This window comes from Cryptomeria japonica, chromosome 3, assembly GCF_030272615.1.
Source record: "Cryptomeria japonica chromosome 3, Sugi_1.0, whole genome shotgun sequence".
Taxonomy (NCBI): Eukaryota; Viridiplantae; Streptophyta; class Pinopsida; order Cupressales; family Cupressaceae; genus Cryptomeria; species Cryptomeria japonica.
Window position 1 is genome coordinate 241,426,412 of NC_081407.1, and position 16,054 is coordinate 241,442,465.

A 16,054-nucleotide genomic window follows, 5' to 3' on the forward strand; every position below is an offset into this window, starting at 1 on the left:
TCTGATTTATTAAAGTGGGATATGCCTGAACCTTGTACATGACCTCTACAAAGCATCTACCTTGGGCTCGTGAGGGATGAGTGTCTAGCAAAATACTAAAATTAAAACACATAAAAAACTAGTAGATAATAAGAACCAGACCAAAACACAACTGGACGACAAAAAACTACACAACCAATCACTCGTCAAAGATACAACAAAGTAGTCTACTGCGTGGGGGTATTATCAACTTTCTAATCATGGAAAACCACTTTCATTTTATCAGTAATAGATAGCTTTTTATTGGAATGATTCCTAAAGGACACAACAATGGAATCTGAAGTAGCCCTAACTCTAGAGGTATTGGGGTCCAATGCAGTTTGTTGGAGACTTCGGATAGCGCTTCCTCATATACTTCCTTCTTTCAATATTTTAATGAATGACATGAAGATAGGCAAAGTTCTTCATATTCAAATCTTTGCTAAGGGTATTCATCTCGTGTACTTTGCGTTTCAGAGTCTCATACTTTTTCTTAAGTTCTTTAATATCCTTCCTCTTAGCCCTCTGATTGGTCTTTGTATTGATTTATTTAATTTTCTCCTTCACTTATTTTTATTTTTAAAATTTAATCACCATGTCATTTCCTACCAACAAAACCCTCTTGTCCTTCTCTTCCATAGCCTAACTAGTACTTTGTGCCTCCACCTCAGCAACTGTCTCCAACTTGGTAATCTTTTTCTTAGCTATATTCAACAAGGAGAGGATCTAACAAATGACAACATCTTGTTTATTGTAGACCTCTCACAAAAAATGACCTTATCTATTACAACAAAGAAATCAAGCCTATGGGGAATTGATAGGGAAAGGGGGAGGGGGCCCAAAGGAGGCAAGAAGGTGGCCTTCTCAAGAAAATTAATTGATGAGGAATTAAAACCTGTGGATAAGGAAGAATCAAATTTCTCCATTCCCTCTTCGTCCTCTGCACCCACCACCTTAATTTCAAGGGCCAAGTGTACCCCATTCTCTCATGCTTTATTTCCCAACTTTTCTATGTGGTCAAAACCCATCACATTTAATAATTCTCATATAAGAGGGATCACAACTCACATATAACCAACTTTAAGGTTTCCAAAAGGATCCTACCTGATAGCACTTTGGCCTAGAAGATTAAGAAACACATACTATAAGAAAAATAACTCAATAAACTCATTCAAACACGGAATAAACATTGGTTTCACAAAAACAATTTAATGTCAGATTTACTATTTCACCCACTTAAAAAATCACATTAACATAACCTTAAAACACATCTCATAACTAACATCATGCACAAATTTTACCACACCTAATTTTTTCTACAACACAACACAAAGACATAATAGAAGACCTTAGCCTCTCCAAATAGGCTATGTTATCTTAACATGCTTAGCTCAAAGATCACCATGATACCTAACCATTTCATTGACCTTGGGTAGCTACATACTCAATTTCAAGCATTAGTCTATGATGAAAACTTTATAGCTAAAGCAAAGGGACTTTAACAAGCATAAATAACATAAATCATATCTAAATAACATTTCCAAGTCTTCTCATTCCCTATAAAATTGTATTCAATAATGATCACATGCACTTCATAAATAATAAGTTAATTTATACATCATATTATAAAGCAAACATTGTCTAAAAGCTAGCCACATAAAAGACACCATCAAGTATCTTTAGCATAATTATATACAAACAAACATGTATCAATGTCCAATATTTGAAGACAATATATTACAATATGACATTTCCATGCATATTGCTTCGAAGTTCTCCCATTCTCATGATAATAGTCCATTCATCAATAAGAACATTTCTAGGTTATGTGGTCATGTTTCTTCAACATGCAAAGCACATCATAATCTAAAATATTAAAATTAAGTCATGGACGAAGTTGGTAGCTCAATGTTATTTAATAATTAGTCAAAAATAATATCCCCCAAACTATTTTGAATGTAGCCTTTATTTGAATACATACATGTCGATCCATTGAATAGTCGTGATCAAATGTCCGCATGCAAATGAAATGATCCCAAGTATATGCATGCAAAATCTATCATTAGGAGGTGGATCTCCTCTTTTGATAGGGGCTTTGTTAAAATATCTCCAACTTGGTCACCTGCGGTAAGAGTCCACATCGGGATTTCTGTACTGGTTAATAGAATTGTAAAAAATATTATGCTTTTACAATTAAATGTTCATTTCCATTTGAATTCAAATGTGGCCCACTAGGAAAATCCCCTAATTCTGAATGGATTTTTTGTTGCTTCCTTCTTTTGACAACTACATCTGCAATCACATATTGAAAGAGGAAAATGCGTATGCGGATGATTTGTCCAAGTTGTCATCGGCTGGTACTTCCCTAAGCTAGTGGGCGCCTAAACTCAGGTTCAATTGAAACCTAGTTGTCAAAAGAACAAAGTAGCAAAGAAGTCATTCAAAATCAAGGGATTTTCCTAGTGGGGCCACATTTGAATTCAAATTTAAAACAATGTTTAATTGTCAATGGTTTTCTTTTCTCCCGCCAAGAAATTTTGCTAAGCATTAGAGATTTTGAGCTTTTGGGCCCTCCATCCTACTGCGCGATGAATATGACTACATAACTGTGGACTCCACAAAGGCAGCTGACCTAGAAGCCTCCAATCTTCAAGTCATGCCATGTCATAAACAACTGTTTCTTGTTGGGGGAGTAGGAGTTGAGTAATAATTATTTTCATTTTGCACCATTCTTAGAAAGGCAGATTGGGTAAGCATATGCATCAAATCTTCAAGGAGGTGGAAAAATCCACTAAGGCAGCTGATCTAGAAGCCTTCGATCTTCAAGTCTTGCCACGTCATAAACGACCGTTTCTTGTTTGGGGAGTAGCAGTTGGGTAATCAACTTTTTTCATTTTTTGCGCCATGCTTAGAAAGGAAGATGAGGGCAGCATATCTTAATTCTAAGATTAGATTACCTTCTTCACTTAATTCTTTCATTAAAATCACTTCATTAACATTTTATTTTAACCCATAACATTATTTTATAGAAGGCATTGATTACAAAATAATGAAAGCAAATTTGAAAAACTAGTAAGAGTGGCTATTTTGCATTTCTTTTTAATGTATTATTTATATATTTATTAATTAAATAATTTAATCAATATTTAATATTTAACGTAGGTTTCATAAATAATATTGGTATTGATTATTTGGACAATTATTATTTAAAACAGTTTTATTCAAAAGTTGTTCATAAAATATATATTTTTTATAATTTGTTTTAGCAAGCATAAATATTATTACAAAAGATCTCATCAAATATCTAATATTAAAATATTCATTAAAAAGGTACATTTATTTCAAATTAAAGAAAGGAAATTCAAATATACATCAATATTATGAAAATAATGATAACTATGAAGTCTTGGTGTGTGCAAGTTTAAAATGATATATCAAGTGTATACTTGAATATGTAAAAGATATCAATAGTATTGTAACATTTTTTAATTAATATATGCCTAAATACTACTCCATTCTCTATTTATTGAATTGTTACAATAATTAAAATCATAATGTTTCTAAATCTTAAAACATAAAATTATAATGTTTCTGAATTCAAAAAATCAAAATTACATGCCTATACAAATATTTGAAAAGTAATATATAATTTTTAGTTTTCAATTTACAAAGATCAACAAAAAGATTTTTTATGTTTCTAAGTTTTAATGATAAAGTTATAATGTTTCTAATTTCAAAAAATCAAAGTTATATATAAATACAAAAATGTTTGAAAATAATATATCATTAAAGTAATTTCTATTTTATTATATAGATGTGATTTTTCTATAGATTTTTATCAACAAAAAGATTTTTTATGTTTCTAAATTTTAATCATTAAATTATAATGTTTCTAATTTGAAAAAATCAAAGTTATGTATATGCAAAAATGTTTCAAACACAATATATCATTAAAGTAGTTTCGAATTTATTATGTTAAAGAATAATAAATAATCTTTCATCATAGACTTTATTTTTAATACAAATAATTATATTAATATAATATTAATATATTAGTATAATATTAACATATTAGTATGATATTAATATATTTAATAATATGTAACTGGATTAAGATAACATATTATTTCATATCAAAGAATAGTATAGTATTAATAATAGCATCATGGCTAGATTACAATTGAAGTTGGTGTTAGGGTTTGAATATGGATAAATAAGGCTTTGATTATGATTGGGGTCAGGGTTTGATTATAATTAGTTTGAAGCACAATTAGGATTTTATTTTGGTTAGGATTTAATTATGGTTAAATTAGGGTTGAAGTTGGAGGAAGGGTTTGGCTATAGGGTTAGAATTAAGTTTAGGGTTGGTTTTCAATTAGGTTTCAATTATGGTAAGATTAGGTTTAGGGTTAAAGTTAGGCTGCAACTAGGGTTATTATTCTAGGATAATGTATATGGTAAATATTGAAGTTCAGTTAGATTTAGTTTGATGATTAGGATTAGGGTTCAAATAGGATTAAGGTTATTACAACAATTATATTAGGGTTAGAGTTAGTGTTAGGATTAAAAAATGGTTTGGGTTTAAAGATAAATCATGATGTTAGGGTCAAGGTTCTATAATAAAGCATGGTTTCAAAGTTAAGGTCTAATTAGGGTTATGGATTAAACTAGCACAAAGGTTCAATTAGGGTTGGGGTTAAATTAGGTTTAGATTAGGGTATTTAAATTGCCATAAGGGTTCAATTATAATTAGGGATGGAGTTCAATTAGGTTAGAAATTGGGTTATGATTCAATTACATTAGGGTTTGAGTTAAATTAGTATTAGAGTTCAATTAGGATTACGGTTTTAGATAGATTAGGGTTAATATTATATTAGGATTACAGTTGAATTAATATTAGTGTTAAATTAGGGTTAGGGTTATGTTTGGTGCTACAATTTGATTAGAAGTACAACCCAACTATGGTTCTAGGGTTAATTTTAGGGATATGGTCCAATTATGGTTAGATTAGGTTTCAAGTTGTAGTTAGGGTATTATTCTAGGATTAGTGTTAAGATTAGGGTTAGGTTGAACAATTGTGGTAAGAATAGGTTAAGGGTTAAGGCTACGCTACAATTATGGTTAGTATTGTAGGATAATGCTTGGTTTAATTAGACTTAGTGTTAGGGTTAGGGATATGGTTGAATTAGTCAAAGGGTTAGTATTACAATTCATTTAAGGTTAGGGTATATTTTTTAAATAGTCATTATTTTTTCTACGATGCATTAATATAATAGTTATTAGGGTTACAATCAAATTTTAACAGTAAACCTAGCCTTAATTAATTGAAATCTAACTGAATTGTAATACTAAAGAAATTTCTTATTTAAACCTCACCCAAAGAATATTTTTAGAACGGTAACCCTTATTATGACCCAACAAAAACCCTAGCCTAACCTTAACCCTAACCCTAATATAATCATAATTAAATCCTAAAAAAAAAAACCCTTAAAATTAATCCTATCATAATTAAATCCTATCTTTGATTTAAACCTTACCACTCTAAACCCAACCTAACCTTGATTATCTCCCTAACCTAAACCTAATTGAAACCTAACCGTAATTAAAACTTTACAGTAAACCATGCTAACCCTTTTTGAACTATAACACTAACTCTAACCTTAATTTAATTGTAATACTAACGGTAATCCTAATTGAAGTCTAACCTAGCCCTAACTATAACTAAACCCTTACCATGTAATCAAACCCTAACCTTCATAATATCCCTAATCTAGAGCTAATGGAATCCTAACCCTAACTAAATCCTTATGCTAACATACCATAACCCTAATTAAACCTTAACCCAAACCTTAACTCCAAGCTTTATCCTAGAATAACAACTCTTACTTCCATTAAAAGTCTATTATTCGATTATTTGCCTCACCCTCTGATAAAGTGTGTTAGATATGTTTTGGTTGAACTTGAAATCTATGCATCTGCTCAAAATTGTGATATGATTTTGGCTGTGATTTTAGGTATCAAATTGTTGCTATACAACTTCACTAGTAGACCAAGGCCATAATGACACAGAGAAATTGTTTGAACAATGTTTTTAAATGAAAAGCTTTTATAATTATTTGAACTGAAAAATATGTAAAAATTAAATTTTAAACTAAGATATTTAAGTATACTTTACCTATATTTCTCTAAAGATAGATATACTAGTTATAATAAATATACTAGTTATAATAAATGAGTGGCATCCAATTTTCAATGCTTGTTCGCCATGCAATACTAAAATTATTTTCGAGGGCCAAATTTAGTGCGAGTTATATATAACATCCTGGATTCATGTAACTGACAATACTATCAATCATCTGCCAGGAGATTAACCGTCGCAAGCACGTCTCCATGCCTGCCCAAGCCTATGAATCTACCTTTACCTCCAGCCACTTTCTCAAACTCTTTCAATTACATTTTTCTCTTTGTACTGTTAAGTTCTTCTCTTGTGTGATGTAATGGCGGAAACAAATGCAACAGAGCAACAAGATGGTGAGATCTCTGGTTTATCTGGAAAGAAAAATGAAGAGAAAACAAACGAGCAGCAGCAGGAGGATGCATTTCCTGTGAGTCCTATGGAGGAGCGCAAACAATCAAGTGAAATTGAAGGAAACACACAGCAAGGGGGTTTGATGAAAAATATTCCTGTGTGTGAAGTAACAGTGGAGACAAATGAAGCAGAGCAGAAGGATCGTGATGTCCTTAGTTTGCCTGGGAAGGAGAATGCAGAGGAAACAAACGAACAGCGTGTCAACCCTGTTCACCCTGCAGCTGTGGTGCCCAAACAACCCAGTGATATTGAAAGGAAAGCACGTTACAGGGCTTTGCTTAAAGAACTCCATCTCACAAGCAGCTCTTCTTCTTCCTCTGTAGCTTCTAATAATCTCATTACCCTTCTTTTTCAAATTGATTATATTTTTAAATATAAAAGAGTTCAAAACTATGAAACTATATGAATATAATGTTGGCATCTTTATATCATATATGTGCAGGATAGTGATGAGGAAGAGGGAGAAAAAGAAGAGGGAGAAATAGAAGAGGGAAAAAAGAAAAAGAAAGGCCCCGTTAAGAACGAGAGTACAGAAAAGAGTTCCCGACATCCTGAAATGAAGGAAGGTGAAGAACATCAAGAGAATAATTAAGAGAAATTGTAGTGATTAGTCATGATCTTTTGATTTATGTTTGTTTTGTGGTTCTTATTTGTGGATTCTAGTGTTTTTGGATTTCTTGAATAATAAATTAATAAGAAATTATAATTTTTTTTATTTTTTTTTTATTTTTTTTGATACCAAGGCAATGAATTTTTATCAATAACATTAAAAAAAATTAATTGAAAAAGAACAAAGAAATAGATATGAGAAGATTTATTTATTTTATCCCTCCCAAAACTCATGTTACTTTCTATTATCTTAAACTATAATGAAATTTTCCTGTTTGTTAGAGGAAGACTATAGATGCGATTTAGATAGATTACAAGGAAAGTGCGGAGATGCATTGATATTTTTGGTCAAATACTAGCTATTTTCACTTAGAACTTCAAAATATGATTTAGTGAGGAGTTGTTATATTTAAAATTATTCTGATTATATATGACTTCAGATTACTATCAATCTCCTTCTACAATTGGTGTACCCATTGTGGTGCAACTAACAAATCTGAAAGTGTACTCTTTTGTCCACTTGATTTATACTCATGATATTCATACAAATCTATAATATTAAATATTGGAGAAATATCAATGCCAATTGGAAGCTAAATTTCATATGCATTTGATGAGAACTTCCATAAAACCTTGAATAGGTAATTCTTTTTCTGCTTCATCTTGATGTAGGTTCCTTGTGGAAACTTTTCTTTCGGCAGCTGTGCCGTCACAAAAATATCAACCTGAAATTCTTGCACTACTTATGAACATCAGCACATTCCTTATATTTTATGGCATTCTTTTCTACATTTTCTTTGACTTCTTTGTTTAAAACATGGATGTATTCAATAAAATTCTCCGCTACAACACTCTATCTACTAAAATCTGATGGTAGGCTGAGATAAAACCCAAATGTTCCCATCTTCTTCCACGAAGTATATCAAAAATGACAAATAAATTTGGTGTCCTAGTCTATAACAATACTTTTTTGCAAGTCGTTTAACTAACTCTTTGAAAAATAATTCTATACATGGGAAGATCACTACACTTTTGTTATGGTGTAAAATGAGTCATTTTTTTAAAATCTATATACTTTAAAAAAACAAAAAAAAAAAACAGTTACGTCTTTGTATTCATGGCAACCCCAAAATAAAATTCATGCTAACGCTCTAATATCGGAAATGACTAGTATAATCTAATGTTTTTCCTCACTTGCTTTGCATGTTGACATATCTGACAACCTTTCACCCTTTTTTTTACATTTGTGCTCATCCACGAACGATAGTTACTCTCATGTAGTTGTGCTAATGTCTTGTCTCCCTCGTTGAACCTTTAGGTAAACATAACCATTTTTCTTTGAATGGTGTTGCCGAAGGATAGAAAAAATTCAAAAATGTTTCCTATGGATGGGAATTGAAGAAAAAAACAGGCTCTCCCTGGTGGCTTGAGAAAACGTTTTCTGCTCCATTAGAGCTGGTGGACTTGGCATAAGAGAAATCAAATCCTTTAATCGGGCCTTAATCTCCAAAATCGGTTGGCAGCTGATAGAAGGGAAAAAACACTAGGCAAGTATCGTTAATGATAAATGCATCAGTAATGGTAGAAGTTGTTGTTTCCTCAACGAGAGTGAATTACCCTCGGGTTCAATTATTTGGAAGAATGCATCTAAAATTAAGTCTACTCTCAGAAAAGGTGGATAAAGGCTGGTTGGAAATGGGAAGAGCACTAGAATCCGGGATGATGTGTGGATTAAGGACTTTGCCCTCTCATAATTACCTCAATTAAAAAAATAAAAGTAGATTCTCATCAATAATTGTGGCAAATTTTTTCATGATTATATTATATGGCAAGGGGACAAAGCTAAATGGAAAATCTTGGAAGATATGGTGCTTGGAAATGCGGATATGCCAGCCCATCTCTATGATCAATTGGTGAAAGCGCTTCAGTCTGTATATCTATTAAGGTGATTTCTCATTTTTCTCTCCTCATATGGAAGATGAATGGATTTGGTTGTTAAATCCCTGTGCATTCTTAATAAAGACCTTGAAAGCATTGTAACGATTTATAATCTGAATAAAGGAGGGTTTATGTCTTATGCTATAAAGACCTTGAAAGCATTAACCATTTGTTTCAACACTGTCAAGTTGCTAAGGAAATTTGGGATAAGCTGCTTGCAGATCTAGGTATCTGCTGGACCCTTCCAGAAAAGACCTAATTGAACAACGATCCCTTAGCCCTTATACCCACCTAGTTATTAGAAACCTATGGCTTCAAATTCCTCCTTTCATGGCCTGTAATAGATGGAAGTTAAGAAATAACAAGGTATTTAGGAACAATTCCCAGAGCAATAAGGTGTTATTCCATATCATTAAGTAGCAAGTTAAGAAGAACATTAATGCAACTCAGCCACAAAAGTCCAAAGTAATGCCAAGCTCAATGGACCTGAGATTAAAACAGAGATGGGGAGTTAATCATAGTCTTATAGAATGAATTGGCACAATATGATAGTAATGAAGAATTGCACCTGGATCCCTCCTCAAGAAGGTTGGCTAAAGTGCAATTTTGATGGTTGTTCGAAATGGAACCCATGTTTATCTAGAGTGGGTGGCATTTTAAGAGACAACAAAGGCTATATGATAGAAGGTTACTGTGAAAATCTAGGAAAAGGAGCGAATAATAGGGCCGAAGTATTGGCTTCTTGGCAGGGTCTGTGACGCCTCCATCGCCATAAGGCAAAAATATGATTCTGGAAGGAGATTTGAAACTTGCGGTCAATTTCCTGAATGTTACTACAAATGTTCCATGGGAGAGAAAAGACATTATTGGAAAATATAAAAGGCTATTGGGCGTCTTCAGCAAAATTAAAATCCAACATACTTATAGGGAAGGTAATTGCATGGTGGATGCGGATACGAATTAGGGATTAACTAAAAAGGATTGGTGTCACTTTAATTATACTGAGAGATTAGTTGGATAAAAAAATATCTCGGCTATGGAGTGGGAAAAACCCTTCCATAGTGACTCGGTCAATTATTTGAGGACGTAATTATGCTCGGGCTGCTCCCTTCCTAATTCATTTTAATGCGCACCAAGAATTCTCAAATTCATATTTCTTTTTGATGACTTATAAGAATGTAACTGGGATGTTGATAGGTTGGATGATTTTGGTGATGTGTTGGATGCCTAGTAGGAAAATTAGTGACGTAGATATTATTAACTAGAATAGTATAGCTAGATGTATGCTACCTTTTCCCTCTTGCCTTGGTTTAATGAATAAGGATGGAAAAATCATTTGATGGAAAGGTGGCAGATTTATTTTTTGAGGCAGCTTAATTTCCCATAATGTGAATGGGATGCTCACATGTGTGGACACTGAAATCTATCAAGCCAAAAATAGCCTTTTAAATTTAATATGTTTTAACAAACAAGGCAGCTTTTAAAAGTTACAGATTGTTTTTCAGTTTCTTTTATACTTAATCTTTCTGCACTATGAAGAATCATATTGATATGGGGACACTTTGAAGAGAACTAAGTTGAAGAGTTGCATGACTTCCTTTATTATGACCATGAAAGGTTACAATAGGACCTTATCTGTGAGGTTCTGCAATTCTTGGTAGAACAATGAAGTGTCTCTTGGTCGTATATCTTTTATCGTGTCACCAAAGCTTATATTGGGGGTGAGTGAGTTTCAGAATGAAGGGGAAAAAGTGGAAAGAAGAAGATGTGGAGACTACAAATACTACATGAAGAAGTTCTTCGAGAAAGGATAACGCCCAGTGGTGGTTCATAATGGGTATGGCCATTCCATTCTCCCTAAGCCCTATCGTATAGTTAGCTACTTTTCTATGAAATAATTCACTTTAGAGGGTCATTATACCTCAATGCTTGGTTATCATTTCCCCATTTTTAATCATATTAGGCATGGTGATGGGATTATTTTACCCTGTTTTCTTTTTACATGTCCCTAGAGTCTAGAATTACCTATGGGGCTAATTCTCTACTTCATAAAGGATTAATCTATGTCATGTGCAAGTATGCTTTTGACACTCCCCTTATCATAGCTATTTTCTCTCCTTGCCTAGAAATGTTGAGCCTAAAAATGAAATTTGTGGGTTATTTATCAAAATTGTGTTCATTGAAACAAACCCCCTGCATTCACCTAATAGCACTCCTCTGGCCAAATCTAAGAGAAAGAAACCTTGAGATAAGTAGGAAATGGAATTCCTTGAGGTTTCCCTACTCAAAATTAACCCTAATAAGAAAAAAATAGAAATCCCCAAAAATAACCCTATCAAAGACAAGAAGACTAAGAAAGACTCTACTAGGAAAATCATCACCATTGACCTCGACTTATAGGAGTTAGAAAATGATGAGGAAAGGATGAATAAAATGGAGGAGGAGAGTATTTCTGGTGAAACAAGGTCTGCTCGACTCTTGGCTAAGGATAAGAAGGTTCAAATTGAACCTAAAGTGAGTACCTTTGATTTGGTAAAATAATTTAACCTAGAGGATGTGGACGAATCCTCAAGTGAGGACATGGAGGATGAGGAGTTGTAGGCTGAAGAAGAAGAACAAGAGAAACATTACAAGAAGGAGATGGAAGCTGGGAGTGATTCTTCAGAAGACATGGATGATTTTGATCTAGCCTTCATACCTTTTAACTCCCAGGATGATATTGACATTGTGCTCTATTCATAAAATTTTCCTTCAAATAAGGACAATAACAATAACTTGCAAAGCTAGAGGGTCTATAAATCAAACTATGGCAAACAATCAATTCTCTCTTTTGAATTCTCTAAACAATTTCTATCTATAAATCAAACATTCTTTTGGTTTTTCTTCATTCTCCTCCGCCCTATTATTTAGTGGATTGAAGATGTAATCTTTTCCATTGCTGTTAATTGCATATGCATTCAATTGGCCATCATGGATAGTCTGTTTATAAAATTGACATGGTCTACTCAAGAGAATACATGACACAAATTAATTGGCATTGTGTCACACATGAATCCATCCTTCTAGTTTCCAATATAAAAATTCTCCAAACATTGTTCATCCACTAAGTGATGCTCCTTTTGCAACCTAAAAACTCTATATGGGTTGGGATGCTTAGCTTTTTCATCATTTTCTCAAACACAATGTTATTGATGCTACCATTGTTCCTAAATGAATTTGCAACATTTATCACTCACCTTACACCTTGTTCAAAATAAATATTGGCTTCGAATTGGCCTTAATTTATCCTTTTTTGGATTTAAGAAAACTCTTTGCAACATCAATGATTCTCCATCTTAAGGATCTTCTCCATGATTGGTGGTGGTCTCATTTTTATTTCAAGCTTGTTCTACATATACTATTTCCTCATTTCCTCTAACTCTACCATGCTATATTAGTTAACATTAAAATTCATGATCTACTATTTCCCAATATTAAAAATATATACCATTGAAGTTTCTTCCTCTACATGTTTCAAATGATCATCTTCCATAAGATTATTCTCTTATTCCTATTCGAAAGTCTCCTATTTTTCTACCTTATTGTGTTCTTACACTTGATTTTCTTGATTCATCTTGCTTTCCATCATAGTCTCTACCACTATTTTTCTATCCTCTCCCATGCAAAAAGATATGTCTCTATTCTAGCAATTATTGTTGTCAAATATCCTTGTAAGTTTGCACATGTTTTAGATGCAGGAATTTCAAAACAAATTTATCAATGGGTTTGTCTTTGTAGATTTTGTAAATGTGAACTATTTGTATGATGGGTATCTTGTTTTTATTAATTATGTATACCCACTATGTCATTGTTTCTTTTCACTAATTCTAAAAAACTATATTTCTTTTCTCATGTTGCTTGACCTCATGGATGTCTATTGTAGTCATCCAAATGATGAATGAGATCAATGAACCATTGTACAAAATTGTTATACATGGTTACATGACCTCTTTAGTGAGCCAATGCATGTAACCATTTGTTCGAATATCTTTTATATGCCAATCTAGTAGTGAGCCTTGAAGAGATTCATCATTAAGACCTACACCAATGTCTTATCCTCCCTATCCTCAAATAGCCATACCATGGACATTGAGGAAAAATAATTATTAACTCATTATTTGTACTTTTCAAGTTTAGAAAAACATCCCCTAGGATAATCTTAATCACCTCCAACACCTTTAGATTAGTAATGTTATAATTTTTATGCAATCTTCTCTTCGTCTTCCTTTCCCTAAGTGTCATTTCTCCATCCTTGGTTCTCAATATTATCCATTGTGAAATATGGGTTGTAACAAATGTATAAGGGAAGAAATAGTAAAAACTCATAACATATGTGAATTTGATAAAAATTAATGGCTACACCTTTTCACAGTCAATTTGTCATGTCTATTTAGGTATCTAGAGCCTATGAGATGTCTATCATATTAACTTCAAATGACTAAGTTTCTATCATGTCAACAACCCATTTTTCAAGCCAATTTATAACATGATTACCCTCCCAATACATGTAATAAATTTTGACAACCTCTAGCTCAATCAAAAATTACATATTCTTATGATGTATTTTCTTAGTTTTGTATTTAGAATATCTTTGTGGGGTTTCGAATTAAACATGATCAATGAATCCCCTCCTATATGCATTTTTATAACCATCTATTTTTAAAACTAGAATTATATCCAAGACACTTAATTTAACCTCATTTTTCATTCCATTCTCTGGTTTCCTCTCTATAACTACCAAATTATTTATTCCTAATATTTTAGAATGCAAAAGGCGAGGGTCTTGAGTTCCCTTGGGTAGCCTAGTCAAAGCTCACCTTAACCCAATCACCCTACTAGGGAACCCAAAATGTATTTTCTCTTAGATAAGATATAGGATAAATACTAAGAATCCCATAAGTGGGGGATGTACTTTCATCTAGGTTCGTGTGGCCATGCCCTAACATTCTCAAGACACTATCACATTCAATTTTTTTTCAACTATTCTAAAAGGAAAACACTTTATCTAAATTTTAATTTGAAGGTTTTAAATCATGATTTATATCACGATTCTTTCTATTTTATTATTTGAAGGTCTAGTAGTTTTTGTTGTTATATGGAGCCTAATTGGACTTAGAAGTTAAATTTTCCCTACTTCTATTGGCACAGTTTCCCCCCATATTGTTTGATGGGGGTTTGAGGGCAATGCCCCCAAGATGCCAAAAAGACTTATTATTTTGTAAAGGCGCCAGGTGTTATTTTTCTATTTCCTTGCATGTTGTAACCCTAATTTTGTAACCAAGATAAGTCTTGATAAAAACGCTGAGGGTTAGGGTTTTCAATAGAGAATTTTGGAAAATTTTGTACTGGTATTGAGTTGCAAGGGAAATGTTGGTTGTAATTGGTTTTTATGTACTAGATAATAATATTGGTCTCTCTATTTTGTGGATGTAGCCCGAGATTGGGTGAACCATGTTAAATATTGTCTCTTTGTTGTTATTATGTTTTTGCTTTTGATTCTTGTGTCTGCATATAATTGACATTTCCTAATTCCTAACACTTTTCATTAATTTTTTATTGTTTACTTAAATAAATAGTTTACAAACTTATTTAGAAACATAAATTATCATTATTTAGTTTGAAATCCTTGTCTTTTATTATTTGAAGGTCTATTACTTTTCATAAAAATCTTTTTAATTTATTATTTCCTACCTAGATAAATATCGGGCTATCTAATTTTTTTTTAGAATTTACGTAAACTATCATCATTTAGTTTCAAATTTATAAGGGTAAAAGAACTATTCATTATTCATTATTTTGGGAAGTTTATATAAGTTTTTTTAAGTGGTTCTTAACAATATGAATTTTTTAATCAACGTTGAACCTATTAATTCAATCTAAATTTCCATTGTAGTTATAGGAGATGTTACACTCTTGAAGCATACTACACCTATGAGAAAATTTCTTATCAACTCCACCTTCTCTAAAGCTTCTCTTTTTGCACTCTCATGTGTCAGTTTAGCAACATCAACATTTATCTTTGTAGCATCTACACTTGATGTTTCAGATGCTCTTTTTATAATTAAGCTTCCCCTCAAATTGGGGTTTAAATCACTAATGTTAGGCTTCCTAGGTCCTTCCTTTAGTGCCTATATTGCAAAGGTCACATAATCATCCACAAAATCTGATCCTCTTAATGCTAACCTTGCTTCTTCTTTTGAATTGAAATGCTGCCCTTTTGACTTTCTGATTGTATCAAATGCCACTGCATCTGCTATGTCCCATTCTAGCAAGATCAAGACTCCATCCTGACTTATAATCTTGCTGCAATCATCAGTAGTGATCTCCTTAAATTCTTCCCTCATCTCATTATCTACTTCTTCTTGGTTCTCTTGATCCGATCTATCTAGCTTTTGGGCCTTCTTCTCATTAATTCTTCTTTTGCACTCCTCAACCTTCATCTTCCATACTAGCTGCAGAAAGGATGGAAGCCTCACAAAAGCATCATCTTCAAGAAACTTATCACATGCCTCCTTTCTTTCATATTTGAAGGCTTTACCCTAGATATCCAAAGCAGTGAGATCCAACTCCAAATTAGGAGGCAAGGCAGGAACATTGAACTGCATTTCTACACTTGTTGCGATGAACATGTTTTCCTCCATTTGTTCGTCACCCTACCTTACTGGTGAAAATGATACAACTGATGGGGAGGGACTTTTGTCTGAATCTTCAAGATCAATGATCTTGATTCCCTGAAAAGGCTTAGTTTGTATTTTAGGGGAAGGCTCTTCACTCATCATTTTCTTACCCTTTCTCCTTATTAACCTTCCACTTTCATTGCTACTATCCTCTTCATCACTCATTTCTTCTCTTTCTCTTTTG